The sequence below is a fragment of the Chiloscyllium plagiosum genome, chromosome 36, assembly GCF_004010195.1.
Source record: "Chiloscyllium plagiosum isolate BGI_BamShark_2017 chromosome 36, ASM401019v2, whole genome shotgun sequence".
In the NCBI taxonomy this organism is placed as follows: Eukaryota; Metazoa; Chordata; class Chondrichthyes; order Orectolobiformes; family Hemiscylliidae; genus Chiloscyllium; species Chiloscyllium plagiosum.
In genome coordinates this window covers 4878280-4899679 of record NC_057745.1, presented here as the reverse complement: position 1 = coordinate 4899679, position 21400 = coordinate 4878280, and the positions used below count along the sequence as shown (strand labels likewise).

Genomic DNA, 21400 nt, shown 5'->3' with positions numbered 1-21400 from the left:
GTCCAGGTTTTCACCTGCAATGGAGAGGGAGTGGTGCTGCCCAGTTTCTGCCTCGCCATGACAATATGCTCCTCCCAATTTTTTGCGCACATCTGGCACCTCTGAACCATAATCCTGGCACCCTCTGGTAATCTGCCATTTAAAAGCTGCTACAAGCCTATTGTTTTCCTTAAACTGCTTATGTTCTTTCCATCTGCACTTTTATACTCTTCTATAGATACAATTTTAAAAAAACTTGTTCCAAGAATTGTGTATACCATTCTTAATGCGTTATTGCATTGTTTTATTAATCTGATGTTACTCACTAAAAGAACAGAAAAGAGAGAAACCAGTTCATAAGATAATTGATGTTTCCTGGAGTTAAAACTTATTCATCTGTCCCTTTCACATATTCACTAGCTAAAATAAACTTTGAAAGTAATATTTTTAAATAAGTGTAAATTCTTATGCACATAAAGTCAACTTCAAACCAAAGTGCTGCATGAACCTGCACGTGCATAATAGTTTCTGCTAGCTCCTGGATTTCCTGCCTGTGATTACTGCTTGGTGTGTTGATTGCAAGTTTGCACTTTCAGAGACGTGTGGAGAAAAGATGGAATTAGTTTTGGACTCATTTTATGTGCAAGAAAGAACATTTTTTGAAATCATTTTCATCAATCTGTAGTTTTATTAAGGGGTTTCTGTTCTTGATTTGCCAAAGAACAAGTTATCTATGTAAAGCTTTCATCTTATCAAAAATCTTTGAAACCCATTGTAATCGGTTATTCATTATTTGATGAGGTATCCTACAGGTAGCCATGTGTGAATTTATACAATGCGTTCTCTTTTTGCGTTGGTTATTGATTACTTTTTTGGAATTGAACCACAATGCATAACAGTGTAATTTGGCAGAATTGGTGAATCTCATTCGGGATTAACCTTGTGACTATAAATGAGGCCAGAGAGATTAATCTAACGTCATTAACTTATTGCTTGCTTGCAGAGCTGAATTCTTTATTATTGCATTTTTGAAATGTTGTTGTTGTTTTCTTGTGTTAAATTTGATCTATCCTTTATATGAAAAAAAAACCTGTATTGGGGTAACAAACCTGAAATTATTTTTTGAAAACATTTTTTGTTCCTTGAAATTGACATGCAGTGACATGTATATCCTGAAGTACTTTGCACACCCTGAAACAATTGCTTTACTCAGGACTTAGTTGCATCAGGGTGAGAATGTATGTAGGATATAAGTAGGCAGGGAAAGAGTTAGGTTCTGAGTTTTGTGAAACAAGGTTCAGCTGAACATGATTCAGATCAAGATAAAGTTTTGTGAAACTTTTCCCATATGCACCAAGACCTAAACAAAGTCCATCCTTTGGCTGATATGTAACAAGTAACATGTGCACCATTTAACTGCCAGAGAACAAACATCACCACTTGAAAAATCAGTGGCATTGCCATCGCTAAATCCTCTATCAATATTCTGGAGGTCATCATTGACCAGAAGCAGAACTGGATCAGCTTTACAAATACTGCCTATAAGAACAGACCAGTAGCTAGGACTTCTATGGTGGGTAACTCCCACCAACTCCTCCCCTAATATCTGTTCACCATCCACAATGCAAAGTTAGGGGTGATAAAATGCTTTCCACTTACCTGGATGGGTGCAACACCAAAAACACTCAAGGAGCTTGATGCTATCTAGGACAAAGTAGCTCACTTGATGGCCGCCCCACCTTCAACCTGTCCTCCCTTCACCTCAGTCACAAACTAGCAGCATCATAAACGATACACAAGAGGCTCTGCAATAACTCCTTGTTCCTCCGACAGCAACTCCCCAACCCCATAAAGTTTACCACCTAGAAGGAAAGACCAGCAGATACATGGGAACATTACCCCTTGCATATTCTCTTCCAAATCCCAGACCAAGCTGACTTGAAACTATATTGCCATTGTTTCACTATTGCTGAGTCAAAATCCTTGAACTCCTATACCTTAAGGACTGCAGCAGTTTAAGAATGTAGCTCTCCACTTTCTCCAAGGGCAATAAATTCTAGCTGAACCAACAATATTTACATCCCATGAGCAAATTTTAAATATACACCAATCGACTTGCGTATATATCAGATTCATCATGCTTCAGTCACTGAGTCAACTGCCTAGCAACAGGAAAACGTCTGTCACGATTATCAGCAAAAGATAGTGTAGAACTTATTGAAATCAGTTTAATATTACAGTGGCATGTGGGCCAAAACCAGCAAATAATGAATCTGCCCTTCCATTCTGTGAAACAGTATTATACGTTAAAAGGATACCTTTTCTAAAAATGGCAATGAAACAGCAGAAATAAAAAGTGAAGAGTTAATGGTGAGGATAATGGAGAGAAGAGAAACAATAACCAATGTTTCCAATGCTACTAGTTATCCAGATAAGTGTTGGGAAAAAGTATTTGTGCTGTCAGGAAAATATCTTTTTATTTTGTGTTTTTAAAATGTACAACCTAAATTCAGAGCAAGCTGTTTTCATACCAAATGTTTGAAAGACTGGCTGCAGTTTTCAGAATCAATAATCTGACACCTATTACAGGAATTGGTTAACAACTGTTTGAACAAGCAGTAACTGATGTTTGACAGTAGACTATTTTGATTTGAGAAACTATACACATTTCTTTTTGCTGGCAACGTGAACTAGATTAGTCCATGAATTACTGACCAATTATCAATGACAGGGATCTTTTTGCCTGCCAACATCCAACAGTGGTTCTCAGGTAACTGAACATCTTGGATCTGGGAAGTTTTCATAGAGAGGCGAGTGTTCAGTTCTTCCCCAAATCAGGAGGACTATTTGTTCTCTGCAATCAAAAATCACTGTTAGCCTAAAGAAATCTATGCTATCTTTCTTGCAGCAGTAACTGTAAGCTGTGGCTTTACAGTTGGAGATATTTCCATAAGTAAACCTGTCATCCCATTTCCCCCCCCCCCCGTTGAAGCAAAATACTTGGACACAATATAGTTTTACCTCCTTCATTTTTATTCAGGGCCCTGGAGGGAGAGATAACGATTGCCCATGTGCACAGAGACATGAGTTCGCGGTCTTCTCTGGAATAGCAGTTTCTTAATGAAATATAGTCATTTACAGAGAGGAACATCCAGTTAAGGCAACATATATTATGATTGGATGACCATTACATTAGAGACCATTAATCTCTACTAGTGTGACTAGTAGAGATTAAGCCTGCTGCTGTTATACAGTGTATATTCTTAATCTTGTTAACTGACTTCACATAATGGATACTCTCCCCTTGTTAACTGACCTTACATACTGAAATCTTCTAATATTGTTAAATGGCTCTACATAATGAATGCTTTTACACCTTGTTAACCCATTGCTTCCAGCACCCCATTGTTAACTGCAAGTTCTTATCTGATCTGAGTGATGTTCAGCATATTTCACAAAACTCAAAACTTAACTCTTTCCCTAGCTGCTCATACCTTATACACATTCTGAAACTGGTCATCCTGTGTCCCTTATCAATCAGCAGAAGCAGCCAAAGAAAGATTATTGAAGCAGTGTGCTAACCAAAAGAGTCATAAATGTGATCTCAACAACAGAACCTTGTAAGAAGGATAAGAAGCCTTTCTAATCTTTCCCCTCTGTCCACAATGTATTTAATCCTGTTCATTGACTATGTGTGTGTGTATGTATAAAGTTTATATGGGGCTTCAAAGTTTTAATTAGTAGTGTTTAATGTTGACAGTTTAGCAACAGGTAAACTCAAGTTATAATGTCTAAATACTTGTAGCGAATAGTGATTTTTGTTCAGTACAGAGACCTGGTCCGTGCTTTCTATCAATCTGGGTCTGAAAGTCAAGTAAATTGGGAAATTTGTATAGTCTATAAAACCTTCAACTTCTATGAAAATTCCAGAAGTAGCAGAGCTTGATTTCCAGATACCCCAATGAGTTGTAACAAATGTGGAAATCATATAACATGATCCAATTCAACACAATAAAGTTGCAAAACTGCCTGTCGATTGTACTTTGGCACAGTGGTTAGCACTGCTGCCTCACAGCGCCTGAGACCCGGGTTCAATTCCCGCCTCAGGCGACTGACTGTGTGGAGTTTGCACGTTCTCCCCGTGTCTGCGTGGGTTTCCTCCGGGTGCTCCGGTTTCCTCCCACAGTCCAAAAGATGTGCAGGGTCAGGTGAATTGGCCATGCTAAATTGCCCATAGTGTTAGATAAGGGATAAATGTAGGGGTATGGGTGGGTTTCGCTTCGGCGGGTTGGTGTGGACTTGTTGGGCCGAAGGGCCTGTTTCCACACTGTAATGTAATCTAATCTAATCTAATCAAATCTCCAAGATGAATGTTTTTAAGACCGGAACAGTCGAACTTCATGCTGCACTAAGTGAACCAAACAAAACAATTCTCCATCTCTTTGGAAACTGCAGTTAACTCATTTAAAAAAAAAAGTAAGTGATGTTAAGGAGATCATATTTTTAGATGGTACTTTGAGTAGTGGATGATTTGCTTCCATTCTGATTCGATAGATTCCGGAACAATTGATAAGTTCAGTGTGTGATCTGTCGCATACAGAGCAGGTGGTTCTTGAATGGTTTAATAGATGAGTTGTTTGGGGGTTTGTGTGCTCCCTCTGATGTTTCAACTTAGTTTCTGCATGGTCCCAAAGGCAGCTTCCTAAATGAACCTTCACTTTGCTTGGTCACAAGCCAGGTCTCCTATGTGACAACAGGTATATTAGACCATGAGGGATGCTTGGAGGACATCCCAAGATGTTTCCACTGTCCTCTGGGGTGTTCCCTCATTGTCCCATATTTTCCCCCCTCTGTCAAAGCAAAACACTTAGAGACACAGTATACCTTTACTTCCTTCATTTTTATTCCGGGTCCTGGAGGGAGAGAGAACGATCGTCCATGTGCACAGAGACATGAGTTCGCGGTCTTCTCTGGAACAGCAGCTTCTTAATGAACTGTGTAGTCATTTTACAGGGAGGAGCATCCAGGTAAGGCAACATACATATTGCGAGTGTCAGTAGGAAAGATTAAGCCATCTGCTATTACACAATGAATAACTGACTTATATAATGAATACTTTTCATCTTGTTAAACTGACCTCACAAACTGAATGCTATCTCATCTTGTTAAATGGCTTTACATAATGAATGCTTTTCCACCTTATTGACCTATTCCCCTTGCCTCCAGCACCCCATTGTTAACTGGGTGTTCTTATCTGATCTGAGTCATGCTTAGCTGAACCTCTTGTTTTGCAAAACTCAAAACATAACTCTTTCCCTACCTGTTCATCTCCTATACACATTCTCAAGTGTGGATGGACGTTTTGGTTGGCTTGGACCAATTTGGGCCAAAGGGTTGTCTGCATGCTGTAGGACACTGACTCCACAAGAACTGTGGAACACTTGTATCATTATTGTCATTGACAGTTGCCTTTGCAACAGGCAGATCAGTGATGATGATATCAACTATGTTTTTCCAACTTGTTTTTTTTCACAACCTGGCACATACCCAGTTTAGCACTTATATTCTTTAGGCCTTTGCCATCTTGTACAATAGTCCTGATGGGCATTGAAAGCTCACTCAGTGTATTGTGTCTTTGCTACCAGGGTGGGGGAAAGTTGTTGTTTAAATATTCTTTGAGAGTTGCTGCAGTGGAACTTGGGGCCCTTAGTTATGGAGGAAATTGAAATATTTTCTCATCAACTTGTTCAGAGATGTTGTAAATCATCTACGGACAGATGGACTTGAGCCTTCTGGTCCAGAGATAAGAATATTACCACTGCACCCTAAAGCTATGAAGTGTACTCCCAATAAAGGGGCCAGAATTCACCAGGTTGCAGGAAATGGGTGTTGAGTTCATTGACATTGCTCATCAAATGAGTTACTTTTTACTAGGTGGTACTGATTGTTGCATCTACTGCTAAGGATCACACTGGGAATCGAATCTCAAACCCTCTGATCTGTCTGAGTTGCAAGTTGCACTGACAACTGAGTCTTCTGGTAGCTTCATGTTATCTTCTTGCAAATCCATTGCTGCTGTACACCATATGTCAACTGATGCAGTTGAAGTTAAGCAAGAGCTGATGAACTTAGGCAACATCTGTGCTTCCAATCCAAGGCCAGGAATGATATGGTTGACTGGGTATAAAAATGCATAGGGAATGCCAAGTGATATTGGGTTGTAGCAGATGATTCAAAGGATGGCTATTGAATCTTGAAAATGCAGATGAGGGAACAGATGAGAATGATTTGAAACATGTTCAGTACATGGCAATTTTATATCCAAATTGGAAACACTATCTTAATGCACTGTAGTAGTGACATTACATGTGTCTATTTGAGAAAAGTGAAATATTTGCAGATGGAGCATGTTAAAATGTTCTATGGCATGACTTTTTTTTTTTGCTTTAATCATTTCGTTCGCTTCCATTTGGATTCAGGGCTGAAACAGAACTGCTTAAATCTGAGAGAGAGAGCATCATCATTAAATTTTGTATCCAAGCTTGAACAATTCCTGTAAGTTTCAAATGTGTTTAATGATGGAACTGTTTTTCCTAAGGCAGACAACTTGACCAGCACTTTAACTTCTTGCAGGTAGAGCTTGTGTTGGATAGCACAAGCTCTACCTGCAGCAGAGCTACAGACAGTATGCTTTTACAGAAACACAACACTTTTCAGCCTGTTTATATGTATGCGCTTATATCTCCAAACTGCAACAGAATTTTGCAAATTGGTTGCTGACTGAGCCTATTTCATTGTTGAATGCAACTAATACGGTGTAAGTCAGAATAAAAGATGTTTATCCAGATTACAATTGCCCACATTTGCATTAAAAATATATCCTGTATGCACCATGATTTTCCTTCGTGCAATTTATTGAGATTAAGATTTACCTGTTACAGTGAATGAAATAGTTAGCTGGAAGTTAATGCAAAGGAGAATGGTAAATGCGCAGTGCTTGCAAAATGTGGCTTCTGTTTTGGCCCAGAAATTTGCCAAGACAGATGGGATGAAGTATTCTTATCGACTGTAAAATGAATGGAGTCAGCCTCGTTTTAGTTCAGTTGGTTAGCCTTTAGAACAAAGCCAATATCAAAATTGGCACAAGAAGATTCCTATTTAATTCCATTTTGTTGGCAGCATTTCCGATCAATTCGTAGTGAAAAACTGCAATATTAATGCATGTCCGTTTTCATATTCTAAATTATATATGAAAAATCTTTTTAAAAATTGGTCCTACCTTTCATATGTAATAAAAATTACAGATGGTCTCTTTCTAGTTGGTTAGAATTAGCGTAATTGTATTGTGAAATTTTGGAAAATGTGATTTTGAATACTGAAGAGTTACTTCATTTTCAGGAGGTTAGGTGACACACACGCAGTACAGAATGAGCAATGAGTAGTGTTTTAATACATAAGAAGTGTTGTTGTCAACATCTGAAGTGACTTGTCAAAAGCCTGTACTGAGCAGTCAACAAGTGCTTCCTTCAGATATATTTACTAATTGATTGATAAGACTAATATCAGTGGCCAACTTTGAAGTTGGCATGTGAAGGGAAGGAGAAATGGGGATAAATCTTAGAATTGTTTTTCTTCTAGGGAAGAAGTCAATGCTTTTTGTGTTGAGACATCTTTGAGAAGATTGAATTCTCAAATGAAGTGACAATCAAGCTACTCATATTTTTCATTGTTTATCTGTGGCTTTAGGGTATGAAAGCAGTATTATTATGGTTTTTTCATTGTACAGTTATCAATTTATCACTGTCATGGCTTTCTCATTTGGCACTTCAGCATTGGTATTCTATATGTAACGTAGTGCAGATTTCCAGCCCCAAATCAGGATACTGAGAAGGGGGAAGTGCAATGAGATTTTGCGTCCATTTATATATTAGTTGTTGAAAGTAAGCATAGGTTCAGCAGGTGGTGAAGAAGGCAAATGCTATGTTGGCATTCATAGCAAGCGGATCTGAGTTACAGGGATGAGGATGTCATGTTGCAATTGTACAGGACCATGGTGAGACCACACTTGGAGTATTGTATGCAGTTTTCATCTCTTTATCGAAGGAAGGATGTTCTGGTTGTTCCGGGAGCGCAGCAAAAGTTTGCCAGCCTGGTTTCTAGGATGACAGAATTGATGTATGAAGAGAACGTGGATCAGCTAGGACTATATTCACTGGAATTTAGAACAATGAGGGTGATATCATGACCTATAAAATTCTAACTGGAGTAAACATCTGAAATGTTAAATATGATCTCTCTCTTGTATTGTCTCTGCGACTATAACAATATATTCTGCATTCTGTTCTGCTACACTTTGTATGGTACGATCTGCCTATATCACATGCAAAACAACTCTCTTCATTGCATCTCCGTGCAGGAGACAATCAATCAATTACAGTTAAGTGCTGGAAGATGTTCCCGATGACAGTGGAGTTGAGAACCAGGGGTCACCATCTAAGTATATGGAGTAGGCCATTCAGGGTTGAGAGGAAGAGAAATTTCTTTACCCAGAGAGTGGTGAGCCTGTGGAATTCATTACCACAGAAAGTTATTGAGACCAAAAAGTTGAATGTTTTTAAAATAAAGAATTAGCTATGGTTCTTGGGGCTAAAAGGATTAAAGGGAAAGTCTATTGAGTTGGATAATCAGCCATGATCATATTGAATAGTAGAGCAGGATTGAAAGACCAAATGACATATTTCTCCTTTTTCTATGATTTTTTTGTTCTTGATGCAGAGAAAAGGTCATTACTGAGTCAGTAATAATCCATATATGACAGTGGTGATCATGGGGCAGTTTTTTTCCAAAATCACATTTATAGCTGTATTTTATCCTCTGCTCTTTCAATTTTTTTTTCAAGTTTTCTGTTTTCCTTTCACGATTAAAAATTTGAGTGTTGACCTCATTGATACAAATAGGATAGGTTATTTATATATATATTTTGAAATAACTTATTATGAATTGGATTTTTGAACTATGAACTAGTGGCATGTGGGGGTTATCTGTGTGCCTGAAGGAATTTAGTAGTTAACGTTTAAATATTTTGTAGTCATGGTGATTTCTATTAAAACCATCTGAGAGAAAGAGCCTTCAAAAACAAATGGGTTTGTGTTTACATTAAAGTGATCAAAATACAGTATAGTGCATTAGGCTTTCTGACAGAAAATTCTGGACTTAATTGTTTTAAGGTTATGAGGGAAGCACCCATATCTTAGGCTGAAACCTTTACATTTTAATTTTCTTTGGGTCAGTTCTGCAGGATTTCTGGTATTGATAATTGCACCTAAGAAGGGGAGAAGATTGATTAAAAGATTGATTACCTCTGATTAAGGAGTTTAGTAATAATTCCAGACCAGAACTATTTGGGCCAACCCTGAAGTGGTTACTTAAAGCTGGCAAAGTTACAGGAAGACTGACAACAGTTGAAGTCAGTTAACTTAAGCTTATAGAGGTGATAATGGAGGAGATTGTGTCTGGTGTGAGTATCTGAAGGACTGCTTTTGAAATCTGTGAAGAAATATTTTGGGATTATATTTTTACTGTGCATTTCAGAAACCTTTAAAATTATATTATTGTAAATAATGGTTTATTCTACTTTACCTTTATTTCTTCTACGAAATATACTTTGTTTGTTGTTAGAACAGAATCTATAATAATCTGCACTTGTTTCAGTGATACCACCTTGTTCCTACTAAGAAAAAAAAATCAAGAGATCTATCAAATCAAATTTTGATCTGAGATCTAACTTATCCAGTAACAATGTCAACTAGAATTATGGCACATCAGTTCAATAATCCAGTTGATACTCATATCTGATGAGTCCCACTTGTATATACTCTTCACAAATGTCTGATGGGGATCAACAGTGGGGGCCTAAACTATTTTGATCATTTAAGGCCCTTCATTACAGCATGTGGTCCTACTGATCTGTGACATGGCTGAAATTAGCTAACTCATTAAAAATTGGAAACTAAAGTTGGGATCTTTGCAACAAATATCCAAGTACCAAAAGAATTATTGACATTTGTTTCCAAAATACATTAACTTCTATCTGGAGTGTATTAAATTAAGGTAATTAGCCTATTTTCTGCAGTTGTCTTTAGGCTGATTAGCAAGATTCATGGTGAAAGCGTGGAATCAGTTGCACAAGTACCTTAGTCTGTTTTACTTAATCTGCCCATGGTTAAAGGTTACATCTAAACTAAAACGATGTGGAAATAGTTTGTTCCTCATGGTTTGTGGGGTAGTGGGGGGAGGGTTGTTATGAATATATTTTTAGTTATTACATGGCATTACAGGATGCAGCTGTAGCCATCTTTTGGACAGATGGTTTGTAAATTTCACCAGTGTGGTATCAGGAATGCAAAAGAACTTCTACTGGAGCACTACTAACAAAAGTTGCAGATGTAGCTGGAAGCATGCAACTGCAATAATGGTTGAACAAGTGATTAATTCTGGACTTGAATTTCAAACACTGGGAACAGTTTAAGAGCATTTTTATGAAGCTTTATGGACCTAAGAATTAAGTTTTGTCATCAATATTAAATTTTTTTGAATCAGTTTTGTTCTTGTCAACATTATTATAGTGGTCCATGTGCCCACTGTGCACAGGAGACGACTAGAGTTGCTGTTGTTTGTATTGTAAGGGAAATGGATAGATGCTGCTGGATGTATCCTTGTGTTGAATGAGGCCATGGGGTTTGTTGGGTAGGCCCCCTTTGTATCAATGCGTTGTATTGCCAATTTGTCAAAAAGGGATTAAATCCTGACCAAAAAAAACCTAATAATTTACACAACTCTGGAAGATGATGATGCTTAGTTTCAAATGTATTTTTTGATCTAGGCTACAAATACAGTGAGATTGACCCCTAAGGTAGTGCCATGATTAGGTCTTGGGATCCCAAGGATACATATACCGATTGTAACAGTGTTGTGAATGCTCCGTCAAGTCACCCGGAGGAAACCCACGCAGACACGGGGAGAACGTGCAAACTCCACACAGTCAGTCGCCTGAGTCGGGAATTGAACCCGGGTCTCAGGCGCTGCGAGGCAGCAGTGCTAACCACTGTGCCACCGTGCCGCCCACCAATGGTATTTAGCTTGATGGGATAGAGGGATGAATTGAACAGAAACTTTGATTTCAGTGATGTTTTAATATATTTTCTGACATTTTAAGTAAAACAGTATTTGACAGAAGAGTCAGCATAGCTTTTGTTCCCTTTGTTTTCATATCTCAGAAGTAGTTATTATCAATTTTGTTCTAAAAATTAATTAACAATTTTTTAAAGTGTGAACTAGACTTGTGTATAATGCTGAGTTGGTGGTCAAGATGATGCTGGGACCTTAATTACATTGTGGGAACTTGTTTGCTTTGATTATTGATGTTCCCTCAGTTACTTTACAAATTTGATAATAGAATGAGAATGATTGGGGTCTTGTGGTGCATTGATAGAATCCCTACTTTTGAGCCAGAAGGCCTATTCAATGGGCTTTTTCAGCACTGTCGAAATTCAATGATTTATAGATTACATGTGTGCTTGGATAAAACACTTCTAAACAGGTTGACTTAAAAAAACTACTTTACAATGAGAAAGGCGAAAGCGTTGAGTGATTTTTAGTTGTATCGACCCCAGTTTCTGTTGTCCAGGTGTGTTGAAGTTGTGTCTTCATTGTGCCAGCATTCACATTGTTTTATAAAATTTTAAGCTATCTCAAGACTGTGACTTGAAAACAGTTCTGAGATTTGCAAAATAATCGATCGAAACCTGCATCCCCATTTTAAGTGATTAAAGACTTGACAGCAATCTAGGTTTATTCAGTACATTGCATCAGTTGTATGACGCTTTGATCTTTTACCATAAATTATGTTTTCTATGATCCCTGCCCAACTAGCTATCTAACCAAAGTTTGTACTTTCAAATAAACCTGTTGGACTATAACTTGGTTTGTGTGATTTTTAACTTTGAGAGTGTGGCGCTGGCAAAGCAAAGCAGGTCAGGCAGCATCCAAGGAGCAGGAGATTTTTAGTTGATTTTTAAGTTTGTCCACCCCAGTCCAACACCGGTACCACCATATCACATTGTTTAGTAATCATATGTTTCACTGATGGATTGATGAAGGACTAGTTGAAACTTCAACTTGTCATTCTTCCCAATTTAGGTTAAAAATAATATAAACTTTTTAATTTCTCCCACTGCAGCTTCAAACATAGTAATAAGTTACGTGTATGTGGTATGTTTAATCTGTTGCCCTCCCCTTCCTTTCAAAGTAAGTAACATCATAGGATATACGATTTTGCATAAGCTCTGTAAAAGTCATCACTTGTAGTGATGTTCTGTTGAGTAGGTTGGTCTTCAAAGAGGTATTTCTTCCCTACTATCCCAAAGCAGCCTTTTGTGTGTTGTACTCTCTCAGTTGTAATATATTTGCACGGTATTAAGCTCATCATATGGCTGTTAATAGAGGAGAAGATTTAATGTAATTTCCAAGCTTTAGGATCCTCCCAATATGTTATTTTAGAAGGTTTGTTTTTAAACTTTGCAGTGCTGTTTTAGGGGTTAATTATGGGTTTAGTTCCATCAAATAAACAGTAATTTTGTTTTCTAGGCAGTCACTGTTCGGATTGTTAGAGCCATAGACACAGCACATAAAAAAGGCCCTTTGACCCATCAAGTCTGTACAGTTCAAACACAATCAGCTAACTATCCTAATTCTGTTTTCTAGCAGTTGGCCAATAGTTTTGTATGCCTTGGCATAAGTGTACATCTGAATGCTACTTAATTGAGGGTTTCTGCCTCTACCATTCATGTAGGCAGTGAGTTCGAGATTTCCATCATCCTCTGAGTGAAAAGATTTTCCCCCCTCTAAACCTCCCATCCCTTACTTTAAATTTATGCCCCCTGGTCATTGAACCCTCCACCCTGGGGAAAAATTTCTTCCTGTCTATGCTTCTATGCCGCTCTTAATTTTATACATCCCAGTCATGTTCCAGCCTGTACTCCAAGGAAAACAACCCCAGTCTATCCAATCTCTTCACTACTAAAACATTCCAACTTAGGCAACATCCTGGTTCTACTGGCTGTCTTACTGTTTAGTATATGATTTGGGAGGTATGCTGGGCAAACCTGTGGAAAGTCACTTGGGTCACTGGACTCTGTAATTCAATTATCTTGATTAATAATCCAGAGAATGAGTTGTAGATAGTCAATCCAATGGGTTTGCATCGTTTATTAGTTATTTATAGGGAAGGAAACATGTCTGATTCTTAGCTTGACCTGGCCATTATTTCAGTCATATACCAATGAATTTTAATTTCACACTGAGGTGGAATTACAAACCCGATCATATCAAACTGCCTGGCTTTACCAATAATATCAAAATCCCAAGAATAGTTTTGTTTTTAAGAAAAGTACTCTCCGCTGTTGCTCCCTGGATTCATTTGTCTTGAATATCGAAGCATTTGTTTGGACGACATCAAAGATTTGTGAGGAAATTATTTGCAATGTTTCAGGCTCCAGGAGTTGTAGAAGCCACTTTATAATGTGGATGATTCTGACAACTGATGTAACAAAGGCAATTACTGTTATTAATTTGTTTCAAAACAATGACCATAAAACCTCTAGTACTAGATACAAGGGGAGATGCTGGAGTTCTAATAGGAGATTCAAAGAATTAAATGTGAAAAGAAACCAGTGCGAGTGATGACCTAAGTTTCTAAAAAAAAACCCTTCTTGCTTACTGTACTTTAAAGCTGCAGCACAATATTTTGAGTTAATTGTACATAGGGCGAGAAAATTCCACTTGCCTCTGGGTTTTCATTGAAACACAACTAGTCCTAGCTTAAAAAGGGGCATCCATGTATTTCCTTTATATGCTTTTACTTTGCTTTCTTGTATACAATGCTATTGCAGCTTGTTTTAACCCAATTGTTAGTTCATGTAAGCATTTAAGTAAATATTTTATTTCGGTAACTGGTTTCCAGTAAATTATCAAAACTTGACTATACAGTTCTTGAGGATGCTGTTCAGGCCTAGTCAGCATGAATAAGTCAGAACATAAGTTGCATTCCCTGTCTCTTTTGGATGAAGTAGTGATTTAACCATGGCAATTTATGATGAACAGTATTTGAATGTCAGGAGGTTGAGTTCGTGGTCTTCACGGATGCTGCCTGAACTGCTGTGCTCTTCCAGCACCACTAATCCAGAATCTGGTTTCCAGCATCTGCAGTCATTGTTTTTACCTGAGTACAGTAACTAGCTGCTATTGAGACTAATGGTATTTTGTGCTTCAAACTCTTTAATCTTGTGATTTAAATATAAATGTTTTGTTTATTCCATTTTAGCTTCACTTCCTTAACGTAAAAAGCTTCTGTTTTATGTTAAAACCAAAGCTGCAATGTTGTATGCCTGTATTTCAGTAAAAGACTACCTTGTTCAAACCAAAAAGCAAAATATGACCTATCAAGCCAGATTTCAGTCTGGCTCCTGACTTGTCTAGCTGGATCATACACACTTTACTGCCAATGAACCACTTACTGAATTGTACACATTATTGTTTGAAATGCAGCAAATAATTTGTGCATAGTAAGATCCCACAAACAAGCAATTAAATAAAGACCAGAAATCTGCTTCAGTGATGGAGTTAAGGGATAGTTATTGACCAGCTCCCTGCAGAGAGGTCCCCTGGTCTTCTTTGCTTATGCTGTGGGATCTTTACACATTCACCAATTGGGGAGGTGTAGCCTCAATTCATTTACCCTCGCCAACAGATGGCACCTCCGACAGTGCAGCATCCCTCTGGCCTGTGACTAGAGTATGCCTGGATTCTGTGTCCGAATCTAAAAGCTTCAACCTCCTGTCCCAATGATGGTTGTGCTCCCACCATGCCGAGGCTAACTCTGTCTGTTGTCCTCATGTCTCCTGTTGCTGGTCTCATAAAAGCTAGGAGCCTGCAGTCCCTATCCCTTCTTCTACCCTCTGGAAACGGGAGGATTATGGATGAGAAATCAGAGAAGCATCAGTCCAGACCAGACTGCTTTCAGGTTCACTGGATTATTTCTTGGGATGAGAGGATTTTCTTAAAGGAGAAGCTGAGTAACATCAGACCCAGAACGAAAAATTATCTCACTGAAACAGTAAACTGCTGAGGTGCTGTTTCCCTTGGCTGGGGAATTGAAAACAAGGGACACAGACCCAGGATGAAAGGTTGGGGGGCGAAGGTGAGGGTATTTTGGGGAAATGGTGGTAAACAGAGAGTAAATGTGGAGCTCAGACACAAGCTCTGAATGGTAGAACTAGCTGGAGGGCTGAATGGCCTTCTCCTCTTTCTATTTCTTATATTCTTCTATTTCTACAAGAGTCAGTACCTTTCGGGAAAGAGAAGGAATTAGGGGAAGGTGTTGGGTAGCGGGGTCTTTTGATGAGTGGACTCAGTTACAGCTATTCTCCACACACCAATAGAAATGGAGATTAAAATAAGAAAATATAAACGGTTAACTAAACTGTGTACATCGATTTTACAGTTGATGACCTCCTGCAAGAAGCAAATATCCCCCCGAACGGCATTGTAAAATACGAGGACTTCATCCGGAGCATCACCCTCCCACTCGCAGATTACTGAACTTCTATCAAATGATACACCAAGGAATTGGAATACCTCAACGCACCCTCTCCAGGTTAAACCACCCAAATTATCTACTGATTGACTCCAATGCTACCCAAGGGAAGATCAGTTGTTACCCCAAGCACCAAGATAAATACCGTTGAAAGAGTTCATTTGGTCTCCCTTCAATGTGCAAATCTTTCTTCTGCATCACAGTATCCACCTATCTCTTAAACAACTCAAAGGCTCCTCCTCTCTACTACTCTGCTCAGATTACATTCCTAAGTGTTGGGCACACAATGTGTGAAGCTGAATTTATTTTGTCTTCATTCATTGGATTGTAGGCACCACAGCATTTAATACCCACCCTAACTGCCCTTGCGAAGGTGCTAGTGACTAACCTTCTTGACAACTGGGTGGCTATTAGGATATTTCAGAGGGTACATAAGTATCAACGGCTTTGCTGTGGGTCTGCAGCTATATATGACTCTAGGAGGTGCAAGCTTATCACAATTAACTTCCTGATAGCAACCCTAGCTTAGTCTTTCTTGTTGCTATGTGTACAAGCCTTGCCCTCCTGTCATGGTTAAATCTGAAGTGGCCTTCTCAGTCCTCAGTTTTCTGATACTACTTAATTAATATCTTTGATGGTCTGACAGACTGATGCCTCTCAGTCACCTCTCATCAAGACAGGGATGCTTGACCTTTGTAGCTACAATGAAAATCTGTAATTATGTAGCACTTTTAACTTAGTAACATTTCCCAAGATACATCATAGAAAAATTATCACCCAAATGTGATAGCGAGCTACCGAAGGTGACATTAGGACAGGTGAGAGGTAGGTTTTAGGGTGTTTCTTAAAGGGATGAGAGAAATAAAGAAGGAGAGAGGATTAGGAAGAGGTAAATGTAACCAGAATTGATAGTGTCTTTAACATAGTGAAATGCTTCAAAATGTATCACCAGTGATATAAAGCAAAATTTGATATCCAGGCACATTGAGGTATTAGACGAAACAGATGGATTTTGAGGGAGCTTTTAAGACAGGAAGAAGGAGTGAAGAGTTGTGGGGGGTTTAGGGAGGGAACATCGGAACATGAAGCTTGAGAGCTGAAGGTGCAGCAATCTGCTGGTGAGAAAACTATCATTTCCCAAGTGTGCAAATATCTAATCCTCTGGTGCAAGTCTAGACTGCTGTGGGCAAGTAGAAGACTACTTTAAAAAGGAAATTGTATGTCATGTTTTGAAGTAGCTTTGTCTTTTGCTGCACGTAATCCTTTGGAACCTCAAGCTTCATCCAGTTATGACACTAAAGTTGCCCTTGATTGGCACGATTCATCAAATATACATGCGTCATTATGTTTAAGCATTGATGCCCCTCAAGTTGTAAACTAGATATCTTGTGCTCCTGCCTCACAGGTTTTTTGCTACAGAACTTAGACAGTAATTGTTGTTTGGAAAAATAGCAACTTGGTACATCCCAAAATCTGCCAAAAAATTTTTCTGAAACATTCACTACTTAGAAGCAATACGCAGTGCTGCAAAAAGATTGAATTATGTAAATTTTGTTGAAAATCAGATATTTACTTGGAATGTAAAAATCAGTAAAAATGAAATCAGATTGCAAGAAGATAATTTCAGTCAATAAATTGTAGTTGATGTAGTCACAACAGAATGTTGGAGTAAGTGAAGACTGCAGATGCTGGAGATCAGGTTAGAGTGTGGTGCTGGAAAAGCACAGCAGGTCAGGCAGCATCCGAGGAGGAGGAGGAGGAGAATTGACATTTCGGGCATAAGCCCTTCATCAGGAATGAGGCTTGTGGTCGAGAGATAAATGGGAGTGGAGTGGGATTGGGGGGGGGAAGAGGTAGTTGAGAAAAAATAGGTAGATGAAGGTGAGGGCGAAGGTGACAGGTTGGAAAGGAGGGTAGAGCGGATAGATGGGAAAGATGATCAACAGGTCAGGAGGGCGGTGCCGAGTTGGTGGCTTGGGACTGGGATAATGTGGGGGAAGGGGAAATGAGGAAATTAATGAAATCCACATTGATCCTGTGTGGTTGCAGGGTCTCAAGGCGGAATATGAGGCGTTCTTCCTTGGGCGTCGGGTGGTAAGGGTTTGGCGATGGAGGAGACCCAAGACCTGCATGTCCTTGATGGAGTGGGAGGGGGGAGTTGCAGTGTTCAGCCACGGGGCGGTGATTGGTGCGGGTGTCCCAGAGATGTTCTCTGAAATGATCCGCAAGTAGGCGTCCTGTCTCCTCAATGGAGAGGAGACCACATCAGGTGCAATGGATGCAGTAGATGACATTGGTGGTGGTACAGGTAAATTTCTGTCTGATGTGAAAGGATCCTTTTGGAGGTGAGGGGTGTGGTGGGGGGGGCACAGGTTTTGCACTTCCTGTGCAAAAATCGGGTGTGGGCTGGTGGGGGGACGTGGATCTGACGCGGGAGTTGAGGAGGGAATGGTCTCTCCGGAACGCTGATCGGTGTTGGCAGGGAAATATGTCTCTGATGTTGCAGTCAGTTTGTAGGTGGCAGAAGTGCCATATGATGTATGCAGAGGTTGGTGGGGTGTTGCTCTACTTTAAAGCAGAAGGTCTTTTATGAACCTTTGATGTTTGAATGGAGTGTGGAAGGAATGGGGTTCTTTTTTATTAAAAAATACAGACTTCTTTTTTCATTTGTTTTTCCCCTCATAATTCAAAGATCAAATGCTAAGAGCCACCATTTATTTTTGAACCATATCAGATTCTCCATACTGCAGATTCCATGTTTGATCTTTCAAAATGGCTGTTGGCTTCTGCCAAATTAATATGTTGTTTCTAAGCTCTCGATTGTCTGATGTTGAGAAATTCAAAATCTCTCAAATTTAAAGCCACAATTGCTGTACGATGGAATGTTGCCAAGTTTACAGAAACCGAGTGATGCAGAAACAGGAAATAGAGCAGGTATTCGTATCATGTATTTGTGATTCTTATATGTCTTTTACGTAGTTTGAAAACAGTTGAGCATGGTAATAAATTGATATCAACATTGTGTGAAATTTCCAAGCTGTGTGTACTTGAGGGAAAGCACCTAGGTATAGAATTCATCCCTTCAAGCATCAGTTGTGTCTAGAGAAAACATTGAGTTGTGCAACGCTAGTTTGAAGTAATGATAAGGAAATCAATTTAATATATTGATTTTAAGTACATTTATTTGCCGAGTACAAATATATGCTGGCTCTCCTCTCAAATGCTTTTTCTGTTAATCAGTGATTTTCTTCCAGTGATCTTTAAGCATCAGTTTACTGCTTCATTTTCAATGTCAGGTGCTAACTAAACTGGAATGCATTCACCCATTGATATTGAATACTGAACCAGTGATATGTTAATCCATTGAACTCCAGGATCTGAATTATGGGTGAGATTTCACGGTATAATTTGTTATCCGGGTCTGGAATGTTATACTGCAAGGTCCAGTAGGACACTCTCACATTTCCAGTCAGTTCCATTTCTGGCATCTATTAGTCAGCAACCTTGCGTTGCATGTTTGTACTTGAGTTGAGATGTTTATGTTTTGCTTATGCTTAATATGCAGCAGAAATATCTTTGTGAAGAGAAATACTGAAATAGAATAATTGTACTTGTGAAAAATAGAAATTTCATCAAATCTTTTGCTGCAATGATTAAGACTGTGGAGTATTTCTATTGCCAAGTAGAAACCAGTTTGAATCTAGATACGTTTCTAGCAGGTGGTGCTGCAGTGTGACATCCAGACTTGATGGTTGCTATCTCCTACTGTCAAAACTTTCCTTTAAATATACTTCATATAAAACATGGACTTCCGTATATTTCGGTATGCCATGACTGTAGTAGTATAATGCAGGCTTTGTAGATTTTCCTTGCTGGTCAGAGCAAGTGCCATTCAGATTCAAAAGTTTCAGCATTGCCTGTTACAAATATTATTGGTTTCAAATCTCTAAATCCATGCCTTTTGTTTAAGATATTTCTGAAAATCACTTTTTTTATTTCTCATGAACTTCTGCTTGCACTTTTCTACGTGATAGTAAGCTCAACAGTCTGGAAAGATCCTGCATTCGATCTCTGTTTCATGTTGAGTTGGCTGATCTTAGCTAGGATAATAGGAGTGCTATGATTAGCTTCTGCATCACTGGCAAATCAAGCAATATTCCTACTCCTGGGAAGTAATGTATCTGGATGATGGACAGCGATAGAATGCATTTAACTGGAATGGTACTAGTGGTCAAATAACCTGACATTCAAATGATCTCATGCATGAAGAGTGCTTTGAGATGCTGCAAGACTGATGGAACTCTAACCCATTATGAGTCAATAGGCAGAATAAGAAGGCATTTGGGAAGAACAAGTACTTGTCATGCCTATGATACATTTGCGTGAATTACCTAATTAATGGCTATGTTTGTCTAACAAGCAGCTATTTATCAAGTATGTCAGTTGCATATTCTATTTATAATCTAGTTTTTACAAGATTTTTGTAACCTAAAGAAATGTATTCAAACTGCTTTGATTTAATTTGCTTCATTATTTCTCATGATTTGTTCCAAATTTAATAAGCTGGTGTTACTTGAAAATGACGTCCATAATGGTTGCGGACCAGGCATCTTAAAGGAAATTTCCTAATTGCTTAATCTTGTATGCCCTAAGATCTCAAGATACTGAAATAAATATTAGTTTTTCTAATCTAAAACCAAAAAATGCTGAAATTACTTAGCAAGTCAGGCATCATCTGTTGGGGGAGCACGATTTTAGTACTGATAAAAGGGTCAGACTCAAAAAAAAACAGTTATAGATGTTTAACAAATTTTAAGTATAGGTGCAAAGAAAGGGGTTTAAGGTCAAAAGAAAATGAAAGCTGAAAGACAGGAGAGATTAAATAACAAAAGGGATAGTGGTGCAAAGCATAATTGATTAGTAATGGAAAAATAATGAAACAAAAATATGTCTAGTGGAGCTATAAATAGCACAAATACAAAAAAAATTAGTGATGAGTATGATCTTGAATTATTGAACCCAGTGTTGAGTCCAGAACACTGTTTTGTGTTCCAGTCAAGTGATAAGCTGCTGTTCCTTTAGCTTCATTTGAGGCTGAGGAGAGCAGAAGTCAGGAGTAGAGAACTAAAATGCCAAGTGGCTGAATGTTCACGGTTATTCTTTTCCATCTGTTCCATACGTACCCATTTCAACATTGTGAGGTGAATACCATGCTACACATGGACCATTATGATGTCATTGGACTAACATTGACTTTTGCTTGAGAGAACAGTGCAGTAGGGCTTGGTCTAGAATTAACTTCCCATCCAGGAACGCATGGAAGACATACTGACAGAGAAAGTGCTTTATATGTATGTTTCTGCCTGAAAGACATTTTTTGTTGCCTTTACCTTTAGCCCTTGCACGAAACCACACGCACCTTTTGGAATCGAGGTGGTCTGCTTGTGAGGTTTCGGCAATTTCTCTGTCGTCCATGCCCATTCACGAAGCCTGGTTGGTGACCAGGTTTTATCGAGGTGGAAAAGTCAGTGAACTTTGATGGGAGATCCTTGCAATGTAAGTGAGACACAGTGTTTACAGGTTTTAAGTGTTTTGAAGCTTGTATTTTAAAGAAACAAAAATATTTACTTGCCAGAGTTAGAGTTCCATCATGAATGCTGCTTTGAGGGTTAATGTTTGGTGTTAGTTGATGAAGGTGGTTGGTGCTGTCTATTCTATTCCTTTGCCTCTTGTTCCTCAGGAGCCCAATTTTGACTACAGCAATCTGAG

At 38.7% G+C, this 21400-nt stretch overlaps 1 long non-coding RNA gene across 2 annotated transcripts in view; it reads left to right on the top strand.

Moving 5' to 3' along the window:
* LOC122540904 overlaps window positions 1-21241 on the top strand; it is an 84032-nt gene extending 62791 nt beyond the window's left edge. For both annotated transcript variants that reach the window (XR_006309453.1, XR_006309454.1), the window contains exon 3: window positions 21028-21241. This is a non-coding gene — a long non-coding RNA (uncharacterized LOC122540904). The remainder of the gene's footprint in view (window positions 1-21027) is intronic.
* The last annotated feature ends 159 nt before the right edge of the window (window positions 21242-21400 follow it).